We start from the raw sequence: 22,033 nt of genomic DNA on the forward strand, positions 1-22,033 counted from the left end.
TTCCAAAACATATCTATACTACTATAATAAAGAGAGAGCCCAGACCTTTGAGGCGCATAACCTCAGGAACCACAGCACCAATCACAACACCCAATACTGCGTTGGAAAGTGCAGTTGCAGCAGAAGGACATAGGCTATGCAGACGCCCACCATATACATTTAAAAGGTAAAAGAACCGTGCCAGCAAAGTTGTCCCTTGTGGGCGTGTCTGCGTTGTGCTGTGGGCCTGTGCTGGGGGCGAGACAAATGCTGGGGGCGTGTGGTACGTTCCACCATTCATGCCATGTCTCATATCGTGTGCTAATCCCACCCTGCTCCCTTTAAATAACCCTGCACCCCATAATCATAACCCACCCTTACTCCTTAAAATACCCCAACACCCTTAAACACTAACCCATCTTAACCCTATAAATATACCCTGTACCCCAAAACCCAAACCTACCCCTGAACCCTAAAAATACCCCTGTACCCCAAAACCCAAACCTAGCCCTAAACCCTAAAAATAACCCTGTACCCCAAAACCCAAACCTACCCCTGAACCCTAAAATACCCCTGTACCCCAAAACCCAAACCTAGCCCTGAACCCTAAAAATACCCCTGTACCCCAAAACCCAAACGTAGGCCTGAACCCTTAAAATATCCCTGTACCCCAAAACCCAAACCTACCCCTGAACCCTAAAAACTACCGCTATACCCCAAAACCCAAACCTAGCCATGAACCCTAAAAATATCCCTGTACCCCAAAACCCATACCTATTCCTAAACCCTAAAACTACCCCTGTACCCCATAACCCAAAACTATATCTGTACCCTAAAAAATACCCAAACCCCCAAAACATATACCTCAGTACCCCAAAACATATACACCTATACCCATACTTACCTTATCCAAACATTAAAAAAAAACATGCTTTTACCATTCATGCATTTACAACGATTTTCGTTGTAAATGTATGCGTGGTAAAAGTATATAAAATGTAATGCCATGCATTATAATGGCATTGCGGAGTCATGGTACTTTCGTAATGAAAGTATGCAGAGTGATGGTATGCTGAAAGAAAGTTGCGGAGTAATGGGTGTTTACCCTCCCCCGGTAAGTACATTGGTGGCACGGCGGCCCACATCTCCAGCAACATACTCATATTTTTTCACCACCCATTTGAAAAATGCACAGGTCTCTCTCATTGATGGCCAGCACTGACATACACTTTTAGACACACCTCCCGCCACAAGTTCTAGAATTGCGAACTTTAGAGCTGGGGAGCTACGTTCGAATCTCGGCATCAGCTCAACATCCTGTGATTCCAGGCAAATCGCTTTGTCTCCACGTGCCTACCACAAATGAATGTGTTCCCATTTAATGTAAATTGTGCTGATGCCATGTCATCGAGTTCGCGCTATATAATATTGCAAGGAAAAATAAAGTAGGGAAACTCGAGTTCACTCACTACTGAACACGCACTCTTAAGTGCATCAGCAGTGCACTGTGAATCGGAGCGTTTCACAGGCCTGTCACAGATAAGAAATGCTATCAAAACGAAATCCTACAAAACAATATACTACTGGCCGGCAGCAATTCATACCCGGACAACGTCGGGACAGGCTGCTAGTCCAATATAAAGAACAGCCAACACGTGTTGTGTCTGTACCTGGTACATACAATGACTTTCTCAAGGCTACTGGTTGTTTCTTAACGTTTTCAAAATTCCAATAGATACGACAGAAGAACTGCAAACTCAGTACATAATCTCCACAGTGTAAGAGCTATAATCAGGTTGATCCTTTCTGCTGAAAAAGTGTAGACGCAGTGAGTATGGTCCACACTACAATACGCGCTCCAATATACGTGTTTCAATAAAAACCTTCCAGAACCACGTTAATAAGCAGCTGTAAGGTGTATGGAGTTCCCAATGTACGTCGGTCTGTAATCCAGGCAATACACTCAAGTAAGATATAAGCAGCTTGCAAAGAACCTCCTGAAGCAATAACCTTCCTTATGGCAGCAAGAGGTCACACAGTAATGGGCAAACCAACCTTAAGAAGTAAGATCCGTCTGTTTAAGCAGGCTCAAAATCCACTGTCCCTGCGCATGATAACGCTGTTTCTGAGATCACATTATTTGTGATGTGCTCAAGCACAGATTAGCATAATTAACGCTGCACAAAGAGGAACAAGCCCTTTTCCTTGTGAAATAGATCCAAACAAACAAACCCGCGAGCGGAGCACGGGAGTGCGCCACAGCGAGACATGTGGTTTGAATTATCGAAACCACGTGACAGCCGGTGCTCGTAATAGGCACCAATAGGCCGTGGGTGGAGCAATGCGCCGGCCATTGGCCAATTGTGTGCACTCTTTCATAAAAAGACGCAGGCAAAGGCCAATAGGGTGCCCCTAAGGAAAAAGCACACGCTTGTGCGTGTGCCATTCTTAGGTCAGAAGCTGAAACCCCATTTTTACCTACTAAATGTCTCGCCTGCGCAAGCAGTACTGTGCACTGCAACGCTAGGAACGGACCTAAAAAACTGAGTAGAAAGGTGACCCCGCTGAGAAAAAACACTGTCATGGAACTAAACATGAAAAGGAAGCATTTAAGCGAGTGGGTATGGTGTAGCGGCTAAAGCGGTTGATATTGAAGCTGGTGAATAAGGTTCGAGTCTAGGTAGGGATGGTCAACATACTGTGATTCTGGCAAAATCACTAAATTCACAGGAGCCTCACAAAAAGACGAGTACATCTGTGACGCAACTAGTGCTCATGTAAAGCGCTCTGATATCTTCGGGTGGAGTGTCCGCTCTATAAATCTAAAAAAAAATAAAAGGTTGTGGGAGTTGGAGGACTGAAATAATGTAAACATGTCTTGAAAAGTAACCAGAAATATCTAAATGTATTCATGAGGTTTTAGAATCCCCTTTATGCGTAGAAAGTTAAACACAAATAATGTGAAAACAAACGTAATGATTGCTTATAAAACTAATCATGTGACATATTTTAAATGTTGTTAAAATCAATACAATTATTCTCTGCAAAATATATGGACCAAATTCTAACAGACATCAATAGGACACAAAAAGCGTTAGCCATTAATCCTACCCACCTATAAATAGCCATTAATTGGATAAAAACCGAAATGTCACTAAATGAGCCACAAGAATAAATAGCAAGTATTTGCAATGCATTCGATCTCGCCTTTGAGACCTTATTTATTTATTTATTTTAGTGTTTTATAGAGCGCGAACAAGACATGTGAGGGTATCAGAGCGCTTTACACGGTTTACAGAGGTGTACAAACAAAAAGTCTTAAAGTGCAGAAATATACAAACTGGTTGGAAAGGGGCAGGGGTGCTGGGAACATAGGGGAAAAAATGGGACGCAATTGTATGGTTACAATTATAGTTAGAATCAGTAAAAACAAAAGCCCCACATTTTCTCTGCGGGGTGAATTGGTGATATGTGGAAGAAGCGATAGTCTTAGATTCATCAGGCACACTATGGTGGTTGAGGGCAGGCCTTAGACGAGGAATTTACCCATGTGAAAAGTATTGGCCTCCTTCTTGAAATGTGCTGGAGAAAGAATTCTTCTGATGGCGGGTGGGAAAGAGTTCCAAATTCTTGGTGCTGCCCCGGAGAACGCCCTGTTGTAGGTTCTTTTTTTCTGAAAATGGGCAGGTTGTAGCAAGAGGTTTCTAGTGGACCCGGAGTTCCTGCTTCCTCCAGATACCACTAGTTTCTGTGCCAGATAAGCAGGGGAGTTTGCGTATAGAGCCTTGTGTGTAATGCATGCCAGTTTCAGCTGTATTCTGGCCTCTAGAGGGAGCCAGTTCAGCGCTTTCATATGTGGAGAGATGTGGTCGAATTTCCTAGTGACGGTGAGTAGTCTGGCGTCTGCGTTGAGGCAGGCTTTTAAAGGTGCCAAGGAGATCTTGGGTTATCCCTTGAGGGTGGAACAGCCATATTCCAATCTAGAGATGACTAGTGTTGCCATTTTTAAGTCAGGAGCATTGAAGAAAGGTTTCAGCTTCCAAAGTTAGTTCAGGTGGAATCTGGCTGATTTAGCCGTCGAGTTAATGTGGTCTCGCATGTTCAGGTTACAGTCGAGGAGTATGCCCAGAGAGTTGGCAGAGTCCACAATGGTCGGCGGGCAGTTTAAGGCTGTGATGGCCTCGGTCCACATCTGACATTCCGGGTTGGCTTTTGAAGGGGAGATTAGGAGAAATTCAGTTTTCTTTGCGTTGAGTTTGAGTTGGTTAGAGGCTAGCCATTGGACGGTCAGTTTCAGGGTCTCGTTCAGGGAGAGGATCTCCTTGAGCAATGAAATATTGATGTATATTTGGATGTCGTCTGTGTACATATGGTAAGAGATGTTGGCGATATGAAGAACTTCGGTGAGTGGCTCTAAGTAAAGATTAAAGAGGGTGGGGGACAGGGTTGAACCTTGGGGGACTCCAACCATGACCGGGGTGGGAGCCGATAGGTTGACGTTAATGAGGAATCTCTGAGATCTGTTGTGGAGGAAGGACCTGAACTATTCTAAGACAACGCAATCCAAACCCATCCTGAGTTTAAGGCGTTCGAGTAGTTTTTCATGGTTGACCGTATCTAAGGCGGAGGATAAATCTAAGAGGATTAGAAGTCAGGTTTCGCCTTGGTCTAGGGCTTGGAAGGCATCGTCCACGATGTGGAGCATAGTAGTTTCAGTGCTGTGCTCCGGTCTGAATCCAGAATGGAATTCATCAAGTAGGTGGAAGTTGTTGATGTGCTGACTTAGTTGCTGTGGTACACACTTCTCTAACACTTTGGCTAACAGGGGGATATTGGAGATAGGTCTGAAGTTGTCAGGAGAGGCTGGATCCAGTGATGTTTTTTTTAAAATAGGGAGGACTTGGCCGGCTTCCAAGGGGTCTGGAATCAATCCCTGCTGGAGAGAGGCCTTGATTATTGCAGTCCAGCAAGGAACAATGGATTGGGAGGCAGCAGCGAGGCAGTTGGATGGTAGCGGGTCATTAAAGTGGTTATTTGGGTTTAATGTAGAGAGGATTTTCGAGATGAAGTCTTTGTCATAGTATTCAAAGTCGGTCCAGTGTGCTTGATTTTTAGGTGAGGCCAGTGGGGGGAGGGCGGAAAGGTGGGACAGGTCCGGAAGGGGTTGAGAGTATGTGGCGGTACTGAGTTCAATTCCTAATGCCGTGATTTTATCAGCGAAGAAAGAGGAGAATTCCTCTGAAGATATTAGAGACTTAGGAGACTCTTTCTGTGTTTTAGCCAGTTTATTTGATTGGTGTTTGACCAGTTCAAAGAGCTTGCGGGGTCTATTCTTGGCATTCCCCAATTCCAATCTGAAGTATTCTTTTTTAGAATTGAGGATGTGCTTGTTGTAGGAGTTTCTCGCCTGGTGGAGAAGTTTTAGATGCGTGGCAGAGGGGTGCTGTCTGCAAATTCTTTCACATTGCAGTAGGGATCCCCTCTCCAAGTTTAGGGAACCAGTGAGCCAGGGGTTTCTGTCTTTGATTTGTGTTCTTTTTAGTTTTAAAGGGGCATGGTCGTCCAGAATGTTCGATATAGATGCTGAGCAATGTTCATTGAGGTCACTGACCGTAGTTCTATATGCGAGGGGGGGAGGTCAGATTTGCAGCGACCCTCCAGTTTTATAAGGTGAAGGTTCTTAGTGTCTCTGATCCAGCGTTTGGGAATCACCAGTTGCGGTGTCCTTGTCTTGTGGGTCCCAGCTAAAATGAAGGAAATGGCGTGGTGGTCAGACCAGTCACATGGGTCTATGGAGATAAGCTTGACTGAAGATTCCGTAGAAATGATCCAGCCAAGGGTGGCCCCTTTTGAGTGGGTTGGCAGGTAGCAGGCCTGAGTCAGGGCTTGATCAGTTAGGAGGTCTTTGATGGCGTTAATGTAGGGATCTTTAGGGTCATTCCAGTGCAGGTTAGAATCACCAAGGAAAATCTCTTTGGCATTGGAGGAAATCTTAATTGTGATGATTTCCAAGAGGTGATCGGTGAAGGAGTCATTCGAACCTGGGGGGTGGTAAAAGATGTACAAGTTACAAAGATGTAATGAGTTGCTGCAAATGGAGAGGGCGAGGTATTCGCAAGAGTCAGTGGTGTCCGCCGTGAGTTCTGTGACAAGGAGGCAGGATCGGTAGATGCAGGCGACGCCTCCTCCTTTCCTGCCTGAATGTCTGTCAAGTCAAGCAATGTTGTAGTCAGGAGGGACTAATAAGTCGAGGCAAGGGGAAGAGTATTCAATGAGCCATGATTCGGTTAATATAGCTAGATCTAAATGTTCAGCCATGCAACCTATTATCCTGGGTCATGTGCCTCTTGGGATTGAATTGGTATAAAATTACTACACACTGGGTCATATAGTGTGATTCAGGAATACATGACTGCCTCTGCCGCATGCAGGGGTGGCAAAATAGTGAACATAACCGATGGGTTAAGGGGTCTAGAGGTGCCAAAGGCAAGTGTTAGAACCAAATTCTGTGATTAAGTATGGTAACTGAGGCCCACAGACAAATTGACTAGAAGATGTGGTTGTAAGGGATCATGGCCATAGCTGCAAATGGAGACAGGAATGTAGACCAAAGAACTAGCTTACCGTCAAGGGTGGGTCCTTGCCCCCTGTCTATTTTGTCTTTATATTAATGATTTAGAAAGCTATATTAATCAATGGCATGTTGACGTTCCAAAGATAGGCACTAGAAATCTTCCGGCATTACTCTATGCCGATGACTGTGTGTTAATGTCCAGAACCAGTGTGAGCTTGCAAAAACTTGTCACCGAATTCAATGATTTTATGACTGATCTGGGTTCAAAAACTAACACGGCCAAGTCATACTCTATTCTGGCTGGCAAATTGCCCCCCCTTTTAAAATCATGTTTTATTAATAATGAAAAGTTGTACTATGTCCCAACTTTCTCGTATCTGGGAATCCCTTTTTACCAGAAAAGTACTTAGCATCATTTAGTTGAAACAAGGGTCAGTAGTACATATTTAGAGGTGGGTTTTGGGTTTACAAAGAAATTAGGTTCAAGAGCCATCAAATCGATAATGAATATTTACAAAGCTGGCTCGTGTTCTGTAATTTTGTATAGGGCTGGAGTGTGGGGCTTTTGTAACCCAACACGTCTCCAGACATTTTAGAATAACTTTCTTAGACGATAATTAACAGTTCCAAGCTGTCTTCCCATTATCTTCTGTCATAATGAACTTGGCTTGACGCCCTTAACCCATCGTATACTAATTGCACCAATCTTATTTTTTTTTTTTTTTTTTTTTTTTTTTTTTGTATTTGAAATGTTTATTTACTAATGCCGTCTTCTCAGGCGTAGTATCTTAGATAATACAAGTACACATATTATCAGTAGCAAAATTACCAGCATAGTTTTTTTTTTTTTTTTTTATTTTATTTACCACAAAACAGCAAAGTACATATCGTAAACAGCCATTCGCCTACATCCCTTCTCGGGCCGGCAGTAGTACAAAGTATCTCATCAGCGAATCCTGGCCAAGAACAACAGAATAAATCCGACGGCATATCAACCAGGTGTCCAACCAGGGTCAGGCCCTTTCCGGCTAGCCAATACTTTCGACAGTGTGTCGTGCGTTACTGATACATGGACAATTTTTAAACAATTTTAACTTTTTCTCCCAACCTACCCCCCTTCCCGAAACTCCCCACTCCTCCCCAACAGTTCCCCAATCAGTGCTCCTCAAGTGTGGCAGTGTATAGGCTAAGGGGGTGTTGTGGCGTTCGTTGCGTGCTACCTTTCATGGCTTCAAGTGATCCCTCCCAGGTCCCCACTCACCCAGGGATACCGCTCCTCCCACCTGGCTAAGACGCGCTGCTGTGTAAGTGACTACCCTGACTGCCTCACCCCGGGTCTAAGTGCGGGTCGCGCCCCTGCTCCTCCCCACCCTCCTCTGTCGGGTCATCATTGACCGTCCTAGAAGTCAAGTAAATTTGGTACAGTCCCCAGAAGTTCTTGGGTCGACTCCGGGGCGGTAGCAGCTCACTATAAATCTCTGCTTGTGTGTTGCAAAATGTCATGCTATGCACCCAACGCTGCAATGTCGGGAGGGGGCCCCTCATCCAGCAACATGCTATTACACGTTTGGCAAGTAACATGCCCATGCTGACCATTTTTCTCACTGACACCGGCACCTTCTTTGTGTATCCTAGCAGGGCGAGTGCCGGGTCCATGGTTAGGTCCATTTCCACAATAGTGCTCATTTCCGCAAAGATCCCGGACCAAAATCTTTGAATGCCCGGGCACAACCATGCTAAATGTAAGAAGTCAGCCACTGGGGCGCGGCACCTTTCGCAGCCCGGTGTATCTCGAAGACCGTACCTGTGTAGCCTTTCCGGCGTATAATACACTCGCTGTAAAAATTTAAAGTGGACCAGGCGGTGTCGCCCGTTCAGCGATATCCGCCGTGAGGCCGCACAGCAGTATGCCCACATATCGTCATCTATGTGGGTATCCAGGTCGGTTTGCCAGGCCAAGCGTGCCCTCGTGTATTGTAGCGCCGTGTGTCCGTGCCCTATCTTATGAAGTTTAGATACCATTTTCTGCGGCGCCTCGGTGGCGATTACATATACCAGTTCTGGGATCTCAGGGGGTTCTGCCATATCGGGGCCCAGAAGGTCTAGAAAGGCGCTACGCACCCTATGATACTGAAAGCGCTGTAGTAACGAGAGATTCTCTCTCCCTTGTGACAGTTGATCCCATGTCTTAACCGCGCCATCCTGGAAGAGGTCCCCCAGAGTATGTGCGCCCAGTTCACTAAGGGCCCTGTGAACGCCTGGTTCCGCCAGCGTGGGGAGCCACAGCGCCCAATGTATCGGCATATTAGGTGCGTACATCAGCTCTTTATCTTGCCTCTGCATTATGGAGTGCCAGGCATGGTTAGTAGACAGTAGGGAGTCCAGTGTTCCCACCCTACGGTCCCTAGGGCCGCAGATCGTCGCTGGGAGCGGGGTGGGGTCAGCAAATAACCTCTCCAGTATCACATGCGGTATATCCTGTTTTCCATGAATCCAAGTGTGGAGATGCGAGGCCTGCGCTATCCTGTAATAGCGCTCCATATCTGGCGCCGCCAGCCCCCCTTGCTCGTACGGCAGCTGGAGGACCTTCCACTGCACTCTAGGTTGCTTCCCGGCCCAGGCCAGACGCACTAGAAGCTTGTCTAAGGTTTTAAAGAAGGTTCTGGAGAGGACAATCGGGATATTATTAAAGAGGAACAAAAACCTCGGCAGAACCACCATTTTTATCAAAGCAATTCGTCCCATCAATGACAGCGGGAGCTTAATCCAGAGTTCCACGTCATCTGCGAGTTTGCTATAGGCAGTACCGTAATTCTCCCTCAGCAGAGTTTCGGGATCCGTATGGATCCAAATGCCCAGATACCGTATCGGCTCCGTGGACCATTGAAGCGGATACTCCATCTCGAAGGGTTCGGTAACAGGGGTCAGGGGAAAGGCCACCGACTTGGACCAGTTGACTTTCAACCCCGAGAGCGCTCCAAAACGGACCACCTCCCTCAGCACCGACGCAAGGTTGTTACCGGGATCCCTGACATACAGCAGAGTGTCGTCTGCATATGTGGAGATGCCGATCTTGTACGTGGGGTAATTGATGGCCTCATAAGAGTGATACTCCCGGATCGCGCACGCCAGAGGCTCCGCAACAAGAGCGTAGAGTAGCGGCGAGAGGGGGCATCCCTGTCTCGTGCCTCTGCTGATGAAAAACGGCTCCGAAACTGCATCGCCCAGCCTAACTCGTGCAGTGGGTTTGTGGTAAAGCGCACTCAGGAGCTGGAGAAAGGGGTCTCCTAGTCCCATCTTCACAAGCACCCTACGCATGAATGCCCACTCCACAGAGTCGAACGCCTTCTCCATGTCTAGAAAGACTGCTATAGCCTTGGTGTCATGTTTGGTGTGCTGGATGGCTCCCATCACTGTGCGAATGTTGTACGTGAGGTTCCGAGCAGGAATAAATCCCGCTTGCTCTGGGGCCACCAATTCAGGGGCCACGAGTGCCAACCTGGTCGCCAGCACCTTAGCATAGAGCTTGGCGTCCACATTGAGAAGGGACAGAGGGCGGTACGAGCCTGGAAGATCATGTGGTTTGCCCGGCTTCAATATCGTAACGATGAGGGCCTCTCTCAGAGAAGGCGGCATTGCGCCAGTCTCACCAATTTCATCAAATAGGGTGGAGAGGTAGGGCAATAACTTCTCTTTGTATGCCTTGTAAAAGGTCACAGTCAACCCATCTGTCCCGGGGGCGCTCTCAGACCTCATGTCTTCCAGGGCGTCCGATATCTCCTCCCGGAGGATGGGAGACATCAAGAAGTCCCGCTGCCAGTTCTCGAGAAACGGCATTTTAATATAGCTTAAATAGTCGTCAATTCGATCCTCTACCCCGGAAACCTTGTTAGTGTACAGCTCCTCGTAAAAGCCCCTGAATTCCGCTAGAATGTCCTCCTCCGCCGTCAGCAGCGTTCCCTCCGCTGATTGCAACTCTGTAATCACCTGCTTACGCCTGGCGCCCTTCATTATTCTAGCTAACAGCGAGCCCGGTCGATCTCCCTCACCATAAGCGCGCGCCGCCGCATACTTTCCTAGGTGCTTAACTTCTCTGTCTGCTTCCTCGTGGTACTCTTTCAGGAGTTCCTGCAGTGTCCCGTCCCCTGTGGGGGTCTGACCCGTCAGCTGTTGTCGCTCGCACTCTGCCAATTGCCCCTCCAGATGTGTCAGCCTGCGCCTGATGTCCTTCAGGACACTAGAGTGCTTAGCCATGACTATCCCCCTGACATACACCTTAAAAGTCTCCCATATCGTCCCGAAGACGTCTACCATGCCTAGGTTAGTATCGAAGAACACATCTATTTCCTCCCCGAGCTCGGCCCTGAACGTGTCATCCAGCAAGGAATAAGGTGGGAAGCGCCACGTGAACGGGGGTATCCTCCGCCTGGGAGTGCTAAACTCCAACAATATAGGGGAGTGGTCCGATAGCGTACGGGGGAGCACCTTACAGCCCTTCACCTGCGCCAGCAACGGGGGAGTGGACAACCAATAATCTATTCTGGTGTGTATGTCATGGTATGCAGAGTAATGTGTGTATCCCCCTCTATCTCGGTGTCTATCCCTCCAGACATCCACCAGCCCCAGTCTCATCATTTCAGCTTGCATTTGCTGCGCAGCTGCGGCCGGACGACGAGGCGGCCCCGCCGACCTATCCAGCTCCGGGCTAAAAACAAAGTTAAAGTCTCCCCCCCACAGCAGTCTATCTGAGGGCCACTCAGTGCAGTGTCCCGCGAGTGCTGCGTAGAAGTCCGGGGAGTCGTAATTCGGGCCGTACACGTTCATGACCAGCAGAGTATGCCCCTTACCCGCACACTTGCTGAGTACGAACCTCCCTTCCGGGTCAGCTCTCAACAGTGTGAGGGACAATTTAGACTTTGGGTTGACCCAAGTGAGCACCCCCCTTGCGTGTGTGGTGAAGCCAGCATAAGTAGAATTGCCCTGAAGGCCCCTATGCGTGAGCATCCTGCTGTTGTTGGGTAAGTGAGTTTCTTGCAGCAGCGCTAGGTCTATATGATGCCTTTGGAGATAGTGTAACACCTTGCGGAGTTTCCGATAGTCGTTTAAGCCCCTCACATTCCATGTCAGGGCCCTCAGTGTCTCTGTGTCAGTCAGTGAATCATCATGTGGTGAGTCTGCCATATGTAGTGCAGCAACATTGCATATGCGTAGCAAATGTATTCCCTGCCTCTCGTCGCAAACAGCAACTGCCAAACATCACAGTGGGTAGTAACATTGTGGAGCACGCTAAGAACCCCCCCTCAAACATATCGGAACCCCAAACTCCCACTTCCCCCCGCCTCCCACAGTCAACCAACCCCAACCTGGTATGACCGAAGTCCCCGTGGCCCTCCCTCCCACCCACATTTAAACCCATGCAACAATTCCCCATACCAGCTCTATCCGAGCCAAAGCCGCAGTGAGCGCTGGGGCAGAGGTAGCCTGTGTAATCCTTTAGCCGACCACTTCCCTTCTGGGACTACCAAACAGTGTCCTTTAGCTTGCCCCTACGCCAGCGCCCCGTTTATAGAATGCAGCAGTGTCCGCTAAACGCAATAGTTCACCTTTGTGTGTGAGGTCTCACCCCTCCACTCCCCCGCCCTCAATTTCTGTAGTCCTCTCCCATAACGTGCAGTTGAGAGCCAAGACTCGCCTAGGGGATTTCCAGGAGTGAAAGCGCAACTCCCCAGCGGCCCTAATTCAAAAACATACAGATCTCACCCACAGTTCCGCTTATAATAGCCCAGGGCCTGTGGCAGGATACTCCGAGAGGCCATTCCCCTTCAGTCCAATGAGGGGATTCGGTGGCGCTGAAGCGAACAAAGGTCCTTAGAGTCCTGCATTCCGCCCTCTACTCCTCAGTCTTGTTCCTCTAGGTCCCCGTTACTGGTCCGCTCCTCCGTGTTTGGTGCTGGACTTCCCCGGGAATCTTTCATCCAGACCTTTAGGGATTTTTGCAGTTCTTTGGGATCAGTGAAGAAATGCGAGTGTCCCTGCCTGTTGACGCGTAGCCTCGCTGGGTATAACATGGCATAGTCCAGGCCCAGGGTTCTAAGTTGCTGTTTGTACGGGACAAATCTTCGTCTCTCCTCCTGGACTTTCGACGTGAAATCAGGGTATAGCGATATGTCCATTCCCTCGTACTGCAGTTTGCCCTTCTCACGGGCTACTCTGAGGGCTGCGTCCCTATCCCTGTAATTTAACAATTTCGCTATAATCGGTCTAGGGTTAGCGCCCGGGGGAGGTCTTGGTCCGAGGGTGCGGTGAGCGCGTTCCACTATAAACATTGGCGAGAAGGTGTCATCCCCCAGCATCGTCTTCAGGAGCTTCTCAATAAACAGTTCCATCTTGCCTGTTTGGGTTGACTCGGCCACACCCGTGACGCGGATGTTGGATCGCCGGGACCGCGCCTCCAAGTCCTCCGACTTCTCCTGGATTACCTGAAGCAGTCTACCAAATTGTTTACGGTCAGTGTCCCATTCAGTCTGCGCCTCCTCCGCCTCTGTCAGTCTGCGTTCCGCCATATCCAGCCTTTCCGAGTGCTTGTCCACCCTTTCTGACATACGATCCATCCGATAGGACAACGCATCAATCTTGGTTCCAATGGCCGACATGCCCTCCTGAAGGCCTTTCTCCATGGTGTTAAGCATTTCCTTGATTTCGGCACACAGGGAGGGACCCGGGTCAGTAGCCGTGCTGGAAGACTGGGCAGCCTGTTGCTCCGAGTCCTTATTCCTTCGCTGCTCGAACGTCAGCTTCGGCTGTGTGCGGTCCCCCTTGCCCATTTTGAACAATCTTCTCGGGGGAGGCTGTGTCCTGCCCCGGCGGAGGCCCCACAGGAGACCGAAGCACCGCGCGTGCACTCGCTCTGGCTGCAAGTGACTTCAGGGGTGCTGTAGACGGGGCAACGTAGTGCGTGTGTCCTGCTAGGGTCCGTCGACACCACTTGGGTCCACAGGCTCCTTTGGGTATGCCCGGTAATTCACCCTCCAGACCCCCCGGATCGGCCTAGGACGGTAACGGATGTCCGTGCACGTGGGGAGTATCCTCCGCCCTCCGGTGTTTACTCGCCACCACGTCAAAGCCCCTCTCGCCTCAGACGTGCCCGTCTATCAGGCGCCCAGGCCGATCCTACCTTCGGGGGTGCTCCGCCATAGCCACGTGGATCGCAATCGGCTCCGTTGTTGTGCCGGTGTCTCCCCCGCAGCCCTCCGCAGCTCTCATGAGTCGTGTAGCACCCCCAGTGCGTGATTCCACCGCGTGGGACAGCTGGGGGGTCAGCCTCCGCCGGTCTCCGTCAGACCCCCAGGCGACCGCTCGTCGCTGCCGCACGTCGGGTGACGTCGCCCGGCGTCGCCAGCTAGGAAAGACCGGTGATTGGGGCCTGGTCCGGCGTCCGCAGGGTAGTCGGGCAAAGTGAGGTTTCCGCAGCCCGTTTTCCGCCCAAACTGCAGCCGGAGATTCGTTAAGGGCAGGGGCGGCGATATCCGCTGTTGTTGCGTAGTTTGCACCACTGTGCGAGGATCTATGCCGGATAGTTGTCGGCGCTGGCTCGGAGCTCCGCTCTTAAGCGTCCACCATTGACGCCGGCTAGCTCCGCCCCCCCAATTGCACCAATCTTATTATGGCATTCAGTATGGGCAAAAGTTGATCCGGCCCTTAATCGCGCAATTATATTGGATTGTTTTTAATTCTATCATATACAGAAGATGCCATGGCTCAAATATATAAAAAAATCAATTGGAGACAGTGGGGTTGGGGGATTGCTTTTACAACCCAGAACATATTGTTAAAATCCCAAAGATTCAGCTGAAAAAAGACCCTTTATGTTTTTTAAAGTTGACCAGGGAGCACCTGGAGTTAGGGAAAAATAGTGTTATGGAATATTTCCCTCTAGTACGCTCCGCAAATGTTGAGCCCTACCTCCCTTTTTATTTTTGCCACGCGACAATGTTTTATCTTATTAGATCCAGGTTTTGCATCGCACACTTTTTGGTTTTCTACCCGCGCAAAGTTTATTGTGATGCTAGACTAGATAGTTGTCCGTGTGACTCTAAATTAATATAGTACACGCTGTTTTTTTGTTCACCTGTATACCGAACCGAGGCAGGATTTAATCATCTCCCTATTAAAAAGTGTCGGCCTGCCTTATACCACCCCCAGCTATTAAATTATGAATATTCATGTCTAATGGTTTACAGGTATATTTCTACAGCTGTTCGCTTACGGACTGAGGTTGGGAAATGACTCAAATGTTTTCTGATTTTAACAAACTTTTTGTACATCATGGCTTCATGGTTTTTTGGAATACAGTGTTATTTTAAAGCTGAATATATGTTGTCCTTATGTTGATCTATGGCTGTTGTTCGATGATTTTTATCTTTCCTTTTTATCTGTTAACTAGTGCCATGCTGCTAGTTGTTGGAATAATAATTTAACTTAACACTGTTACTTCGCTGATTATGAATTGCTGTTGTCAAGAAGCCTAACACGGGGGTGCAACTCCACTATCGATTTTACCCGGGGGTGCAGCTCCACTATCGATTTTACTTTAATGTCCTCAGCTCATGCAGAATCCGTGATCACTTGGGAAACAGGCAACGATCTTTTTGGCGATCATTATCCCATATCCTTTTTAGTAAAAAAAAAGGGGGAGTCAAGACTAAACAGAAAGGAAGCAAACTATACACCAAAGGTCAAACTAACTGCCACTAATGGCTATGTCATCAAATGGGAGAAGGTTGAGCCCGTCGGGTTCTTAAAAAATCTAATCACGGCGTCCTTCGAAGACATTTTGATATGTTCGACAGACGACGAAGAGCCTAACAACGTTATGGCCTCCTTCTCAAACATTCAACTAGCGGTGAAGAACCTTCTACTCAGGGAACGTAGATTAGTTGTAAATAAAGCCCAAGGTGGTTCGATCATAAATGCACTAAAGCATTAACATCCTTAAAAAAGGCTTTACAAAATAAACATAAAAATCAAGATTTAATTCGTCAAGCGAGGAGAGATTTCAAACTAACTATTAACACCAGAAAAACCACCCTAAAGAGGGAGGCCTGGGCGTCACTGCGCAAGGCCTCGGAACAACGAGACAACACGGCTTTCTGGAAAGTGATCAACACCCCATACCTGCAAAGTAGAGTGGAAGACTTTGTAGATGTACCTATTCCAGGGGACATATGGGTGACCCATTTTAAACACCTCTATAGTAGACCGATTGATGGGCTTAGCTCGACCACTCTTAACGACAGTATGATAGGCCCAATCAAACCTGATGACCTAAGTGTTTTTCCCCTAGACATATCCTTTAGTTATCAAGAGGTTATTAAAGCCATCATGGAGAGCTCGTCTGGTAAGGCTCCTGACCCCGACGGCGTCCCTATCGACGTTTATAAGGCAGAGATGGACTTCTGGGCGCCCCTACTCACGAATGTCTTAAATAAGTCCAATCAACACGGATTCATTCCATCTTGGCACGACGTAATTGTCGTGCCAATATTTAAGAAGGGCAATAGAAACTACCCCATTTGTTACAGGCCAATCTCTCTCCTTGACGCCTTGATGAAGGTGGCCGGCAGAATAATTCTAAATAGGATTCAAAGCTGGGTAGATGAAAATCAGGCTATCTCCAATTTACAGTATGACTTCAGGCCAGGGAAAGGGATGGTGGAACAGTGTTTGAACCTGGCCCTAATCACCGCTAAATACACACAGGCGAGGAGCGGAAAATTATATATCACCTTTATAGATCTAAGTTCCGCCTTCGACTGTGTGGACCATGTGCTCCTATGGAAAACACTGTTCAAACTGGGCATTAATGCTGAAATCCTCACCTTTATTCAAGAACTATACAAAGATGCAGGAGCAAGGGTGAAATTTGGACGCCAGGGGGAACGCTCAGCTAAATTTCCCATTTTAAGGGGGGTCAGACAGGGGTGCATACTAGCCCCCCTGCTGTTCACCATTTACGTTAATTCTATTGGGGAACACTTAAGTGATTTTCAGTGTGACTACCCCTCCATAAATGGCTCACCGGTGCCACTACTTCTGTATGCCGATGACGCGGCAATATTGTCGCGGACTAGAATTGGACTACAGCGGGCTGTGGCACATTTTACCACTTTCATGAGGGAAAAGGGCCTAAAAGTAAACATCCCTAAAACCTACACAATGTCCTGTGGTCATGGGCTAAGAAAGGGATCCTGCCCTATATATTTAGAATCACAAAGAATCGAAACAACTGACAGGTTTTGCTACCTAGGTGTTACCTTCGACAGGAGGGGGAGCTGGCAGCCAGCAGTAGCTGCCAGGAAACTAGCCTTCACCCGTTCCATTGGCGCCCTGAACAACTTCTCTGCTAAAATTGGGGAAAAGCCCACGAAGGAACTAATACAGATTTATAAGGCTAAATCTGTTTCTACAGCAACATATGGGGCCGGGTTATGGGGGATAGAAACGTCACAGATGTTACAAAGTTGTGAGAACCAGTTCATCTGCCACTTACTTGGCGTCTCTAAATTCACATCAACATTCATGACTCATATTGAAGTAGGACTCCCCTACATTTGTGACACCATCAAGATTCCACCCCTAATGCTGTGGCATAAGGTCTGGGTGATGGAAGAGACTACTTTCAACAGAGAGGTATTAGCTGATTGTCTCTCACTGGACGGGGCAGTTAATATTAGATGGCTGTCCTACGTAAAAAAAAATTCACGAAGATAGGCCACCCAGAATTTTTTGACAAACCGTCCAGCATGGAGGGGATATCAAGAGGCGCGCTGAAAAAGATGGCCCTTGACCATCTAATCACTGACAGATGGAACCTAGAGAAAAAGAAACACACTGTTCTCAGGTATCAGGAAATCACCCAATATGAAGGCCTTCAATATTATCTTACCCTGGACCTAAGTCCATATGCTCGCACTCTGATGACCTGTTTGAGATTAGGCACCTTCTTCCGCATGGTCACCTTTCCTACCTGTAATGACTGGTCTTCGGAAATTCAACTGTGCCCATGCGATGATATTTCAACACAATCTAGCATACATTGTGTGTTGTTTTGCACATTCTATAAGAGACCGCGTAGGGCCTTTTTGATACCCGTCTTGAAAGCTTGGGGGATTCGGACCTGCAGATTAGCATACACGAAATTACAGCAACTAGAAGATGTTAATGTTATATACGCAGTCTCAATCTTTTAAAAACTCATTATTAAATTTAGGAACACTATGCAAAGCCCATGAATTTAAACTGTGCTGGTCAAGTACTGTGCAATGAATCCATTCTTTTTAATTACTCTTTTAACCATAAATATATCCGAAATGTTAACTTACGAACCTTTTTTAGCATTCAATTGTCCAAGCTTATTCTCACTATTATGTTTTATTACCTGTTCAAATGTATTTATTGTATCCCTGTGCTTTTATGATTTTATCTTGAAAATCGAATAAAGCTTGTTTTGAATTTGAATTTGAATATACATGTGTAGTAATAATACACTACTCGACGTGGATTCCAAAGTAAGTTTATTGTAGTAAGATAATACAGGTGCTCCCGGCTTGGTGGTTTCATCAATCACCAACATTCTATCTCGCACTCCAGGGTGGAGCGCGGGTCATACCAATACAGCAGAGTGAGAGAGGGGGGAAAAGGGAGTTGGGAAGAAAGGAAAGTTACAACACACCTCCCTCCTTAAGGAAAAGTAGGGAGGGGGGAGAGAGAAGGTTCCACCCAGAGGAAGCAGGGCGGCTTAAGGTGGGTATGGAGAAAAGAAAGGGGAGAAAGGAAAGATGGAGGTAAGGTTTACAGCACAGCATAACTGGGGTCAGATGCAAGAGACCCCTATATATTTTAAGCATAAGAACAGTCCTATAAGCACACGAACTGTGGTCAGAATCTCTGGACAGATTTGAGAATAGCCCCAGAAGGCGTAGCAAGGGGGAAAATGAGTATGTAGTCCCAAAGCATGTTCTATGTAGATAGAGTGAGTGGCCCTATTCTCACGTACATCCACAGAGAATAGATAAGACTCTTTTAAAATTCAAAAAGAATAAGTAAAGTTATCAGGATACATTTCCAATGTTAATCAACCGTAACTGTCATGTGCATTTAAAATTGTTATCAGGTTACATTTCCAACGTCAATAAACTGTAACAGTCTGGTGCATTTAACATTCAGAAAAGGAAGGGGACAGCTATAAGGTTACTTTGTCAGACGTTAAACAACTCAAACCGTCTGGAGCCAACAGGGAGTGCACCATTAGGGTATGGGTAAAGCTAATCAATGTATGCCCTACGTAACACTAAGGGCATCCCCATATTGGTGAACACGAAGAATCACCACCTTTTCACACTTAGCTCTCCCCTGTCCGAGCTTGCTACACCATCTATTCCTCCCGGGGATTCCAAACTCCTTCTGCTGGAATTACCATCCCTTACCAGAAGATTTAGAATGGCTGTACCGTCCTTTTCTCTAGGCAGCAGCTTGGGCCAGGACACTCCCCTAAGGCTACCACTGATGAAACAAGCTTCCGTTCCCATGTCCTTATCCATGCCGGGACTGGGCCTTCTTCTGCTCCCATTACCTTGGCCATGACCAGTATTGCAATCTTTGTCGCATTTTGTTTTAGACAGCCCCCGATCATTTGCATGAGTCTCATCAGGCTTAAGAGTGACCACCTGATCCTTCTTAGATTTGCCATACAAGAAATCACACGTGTCTACTGAGCCATTGCACTTCGGCTTCTTCCAAAGGTCATAGACTGGACCCCTCTTCCCTTCCATACCTTTTAGTGGGGATCCTTTTAGTTCTCTCGGCTTTATATTATTCTCCCTCTCCATCATTCCATACTCGATCCCTTGTATGTATACATTTTTGTTCCCTCCTTTAGGCTCGATGTAACTTGCACCTCTCACTTTTTCTAGGTCGCAATTGTCCATATGCTCCTCTGACCACTTGGGTCGGGACCCATCCGGCATCATCCTGTGCCTCAACTCATTGCCAAAGGACTGGTTGATTTCATTCATCTGCCATCCTCGTTCTTTGGTTGTGGTATTTACATTCATCACCACCCTTCCCAATTTTCCATCCGTCTTCACTTTTTGTATCCTACTGTCCATTCTCTCTGGTTTCTTACGTATTTCTCTTTCCTCTACCTGGCTTTGATATGTGTTTTTCTTTTGGTAGTGTTCATCCCTAATAGCTTCTCTTCCCCACTCTTTTTCCTTTGCAGTTCTTTCAAATGCTGCATTTCTCTCAGGTGGTTGCCTGCAAACATTAACCGTTTCACCTCTAGTATCTTGTTTGCTTTGATACCATGTCAGCTCATTCCTGTGTCTTTTTATTTCTTTCTCCCATGATATCCTCAACTTCTGTTGATCTCTCCACCCTAGCATGTTGATAACACCACTCGTTATGTATATGGTACTCCTAGTATTGTTTTCTTTATAAACTACATCCATGACTTTGTAACCAATAATCTGTATATCCTCCCCTGCATATGTTTTCAGGACGGAGTTGGCCTCTTTTAGTTCATTACCATGTTTTTTTGCAAATTTTCTGTCCCAATCTCTTTTGCTTACCATGCTATTTCTCGAACCAGAGTCAGTAATCATTTCTGTCTCAACTTCCTCTATTTTAACCGTGCATCTCTGAGATATCTTGCTGGCTCTGACATCCTCTTTGCCATCCATTCTTTCTTTGAACCTTTCATCCCTAAGTGCCTTTCCACTTGTGGCTTGTATATAATATTCATCCCACACGTTCAGCATATTCTCATATATGTTTCTGTCAGTACCTGTCATGAAAACCTGATAGAGCGCGCGAGGCCACCCGACCAACAGTTTTCGCCGTTTTCCGGCTTCAGGGCCCATATACTTTTCAAATCACCATATACATCGATCAGGTGACTTCACGAGCTCTATCAAGTTGGTGTGTGTGTGTTCCCTGCTACCAAATTTCGGTGCACCCGACTTACCATCCACCGATGCGGGTGCCTAATGACCACAATGAATCAGGGAGCTAGCTGTAAAAGAAAGGCAGCAAAATACAAACCCAAACAATAACATTCAAATACTGTTTAAATGACCACGGACAACTGGAAGTTTTAAAATGTTTATCTAAATTCAATATTTTCTTGCATGAGGTACAATAAAACAAGGCAATCAATAACCAAGATAACGTAAATCACATAGGCAGAAAGAAATAATGACAGAGTAATCATCAAGGTACTAAATAAAATGTAACGAGAAAAGATACTATGCAAGTCAGTATTTATCTAAACAGGGATACCTAAGTGTGAGTGACTATAGGAGAGTTTATAATGAATAACACGCTTCACTTAAGGTGAAGGGGCCTTTGAACAACCTAGGCAACGAAATTCTAGACCATATCAGGAAATGACACACTGCTATGCAAAATATAGTTTCTAACAAATGAGAAGACATAGGAATAAACTTTATGGAAAAATATAAATGACTTTCAATAGTTGCGGAAAGACATGGAAAATATAACATATGCAATGTTGAACTTTATTAAAGCGAAAGTTAGAAATTCAGAAGGTGCAAGAATTTCAAGAGGTTCAGAGCAATATTTACCTAGAAAAGTGTGGAAACCAAACCCTGGCCACGGGTCAGTTAAGGACAGGAAACCCTCAAGGAAGGATACCCCTCAAAGGACAGCAGGTGCAGAATGGACACCCAGGATAGGACAGGATACCCTCGGAATAGGAATCAGGACAGGACCCTCAGGACAGGACAGCAAACCCTCAGGACAGGACCCTCTTCAGGACAGGACCGGAACCCACAGTTCGGAAGCAACGCCTGCGCTCCACCCGCTCTGCAGCTATCGATCAAGACCCCGATTGAGTCAGCGAACTCCCAGCTAAGTGCTTGCCAGCACTTTAAGGTTCAGTAGAACCTTAGTCTATGGTCAAATTCGGACAGAGTGCTCCGCAGCGCTCTGTATCTTCAGTCACCTATTGAGTGCGTTGGGTCAGTGACAGGTCAGCTAAACCAGACAAGTCGGACGGTTCACTAGGTGAACCCAGGGTAGATATACAGTTTGGGGACAGTGTACCACCCCCCAATGTTGCAAAGTGTCAGAATCCCTCAATTTCGATTGGTCCTAAGGTAGGGTTTGGGTAACACACCAATCACAATACACGATTTGAAGCCTTCATTAACATATTTGGGTACCGCCTAGCAGGTTTGGGGTTCCCATGAGAAGTTACACGGCAAACAGTAGCGCAATATTACAATGTATCATATAAGGAGCCACATTCGCTGTTCTCGCAGGGCAGAGGTGACTTTCTCAGGAGCATCTCGCCCATCACTGCCAACTGGCTATGTTCCATCAGCCAAGGTCCCTCGTGCTGCCGAATGTCGCACAGGCGCAGAAGGGACCTCCAATATGGCTCTCCTCTCACTCAGACCC

The sequence above is a fragment of the Lissotriton helveticus genome, chromosome 2_2, assembly GCF_964261635.1.
Source record: "Lissotriton helveticus chromosome 2_2, aLisHel1.1, whole genome shotgun sequence".
Lineage (NCBI taxonomy): Eukaryota > Metazoa > Chordata > Amphibia > Caudata > Salamandridae > Lissotriton > Lissotriton helveticus.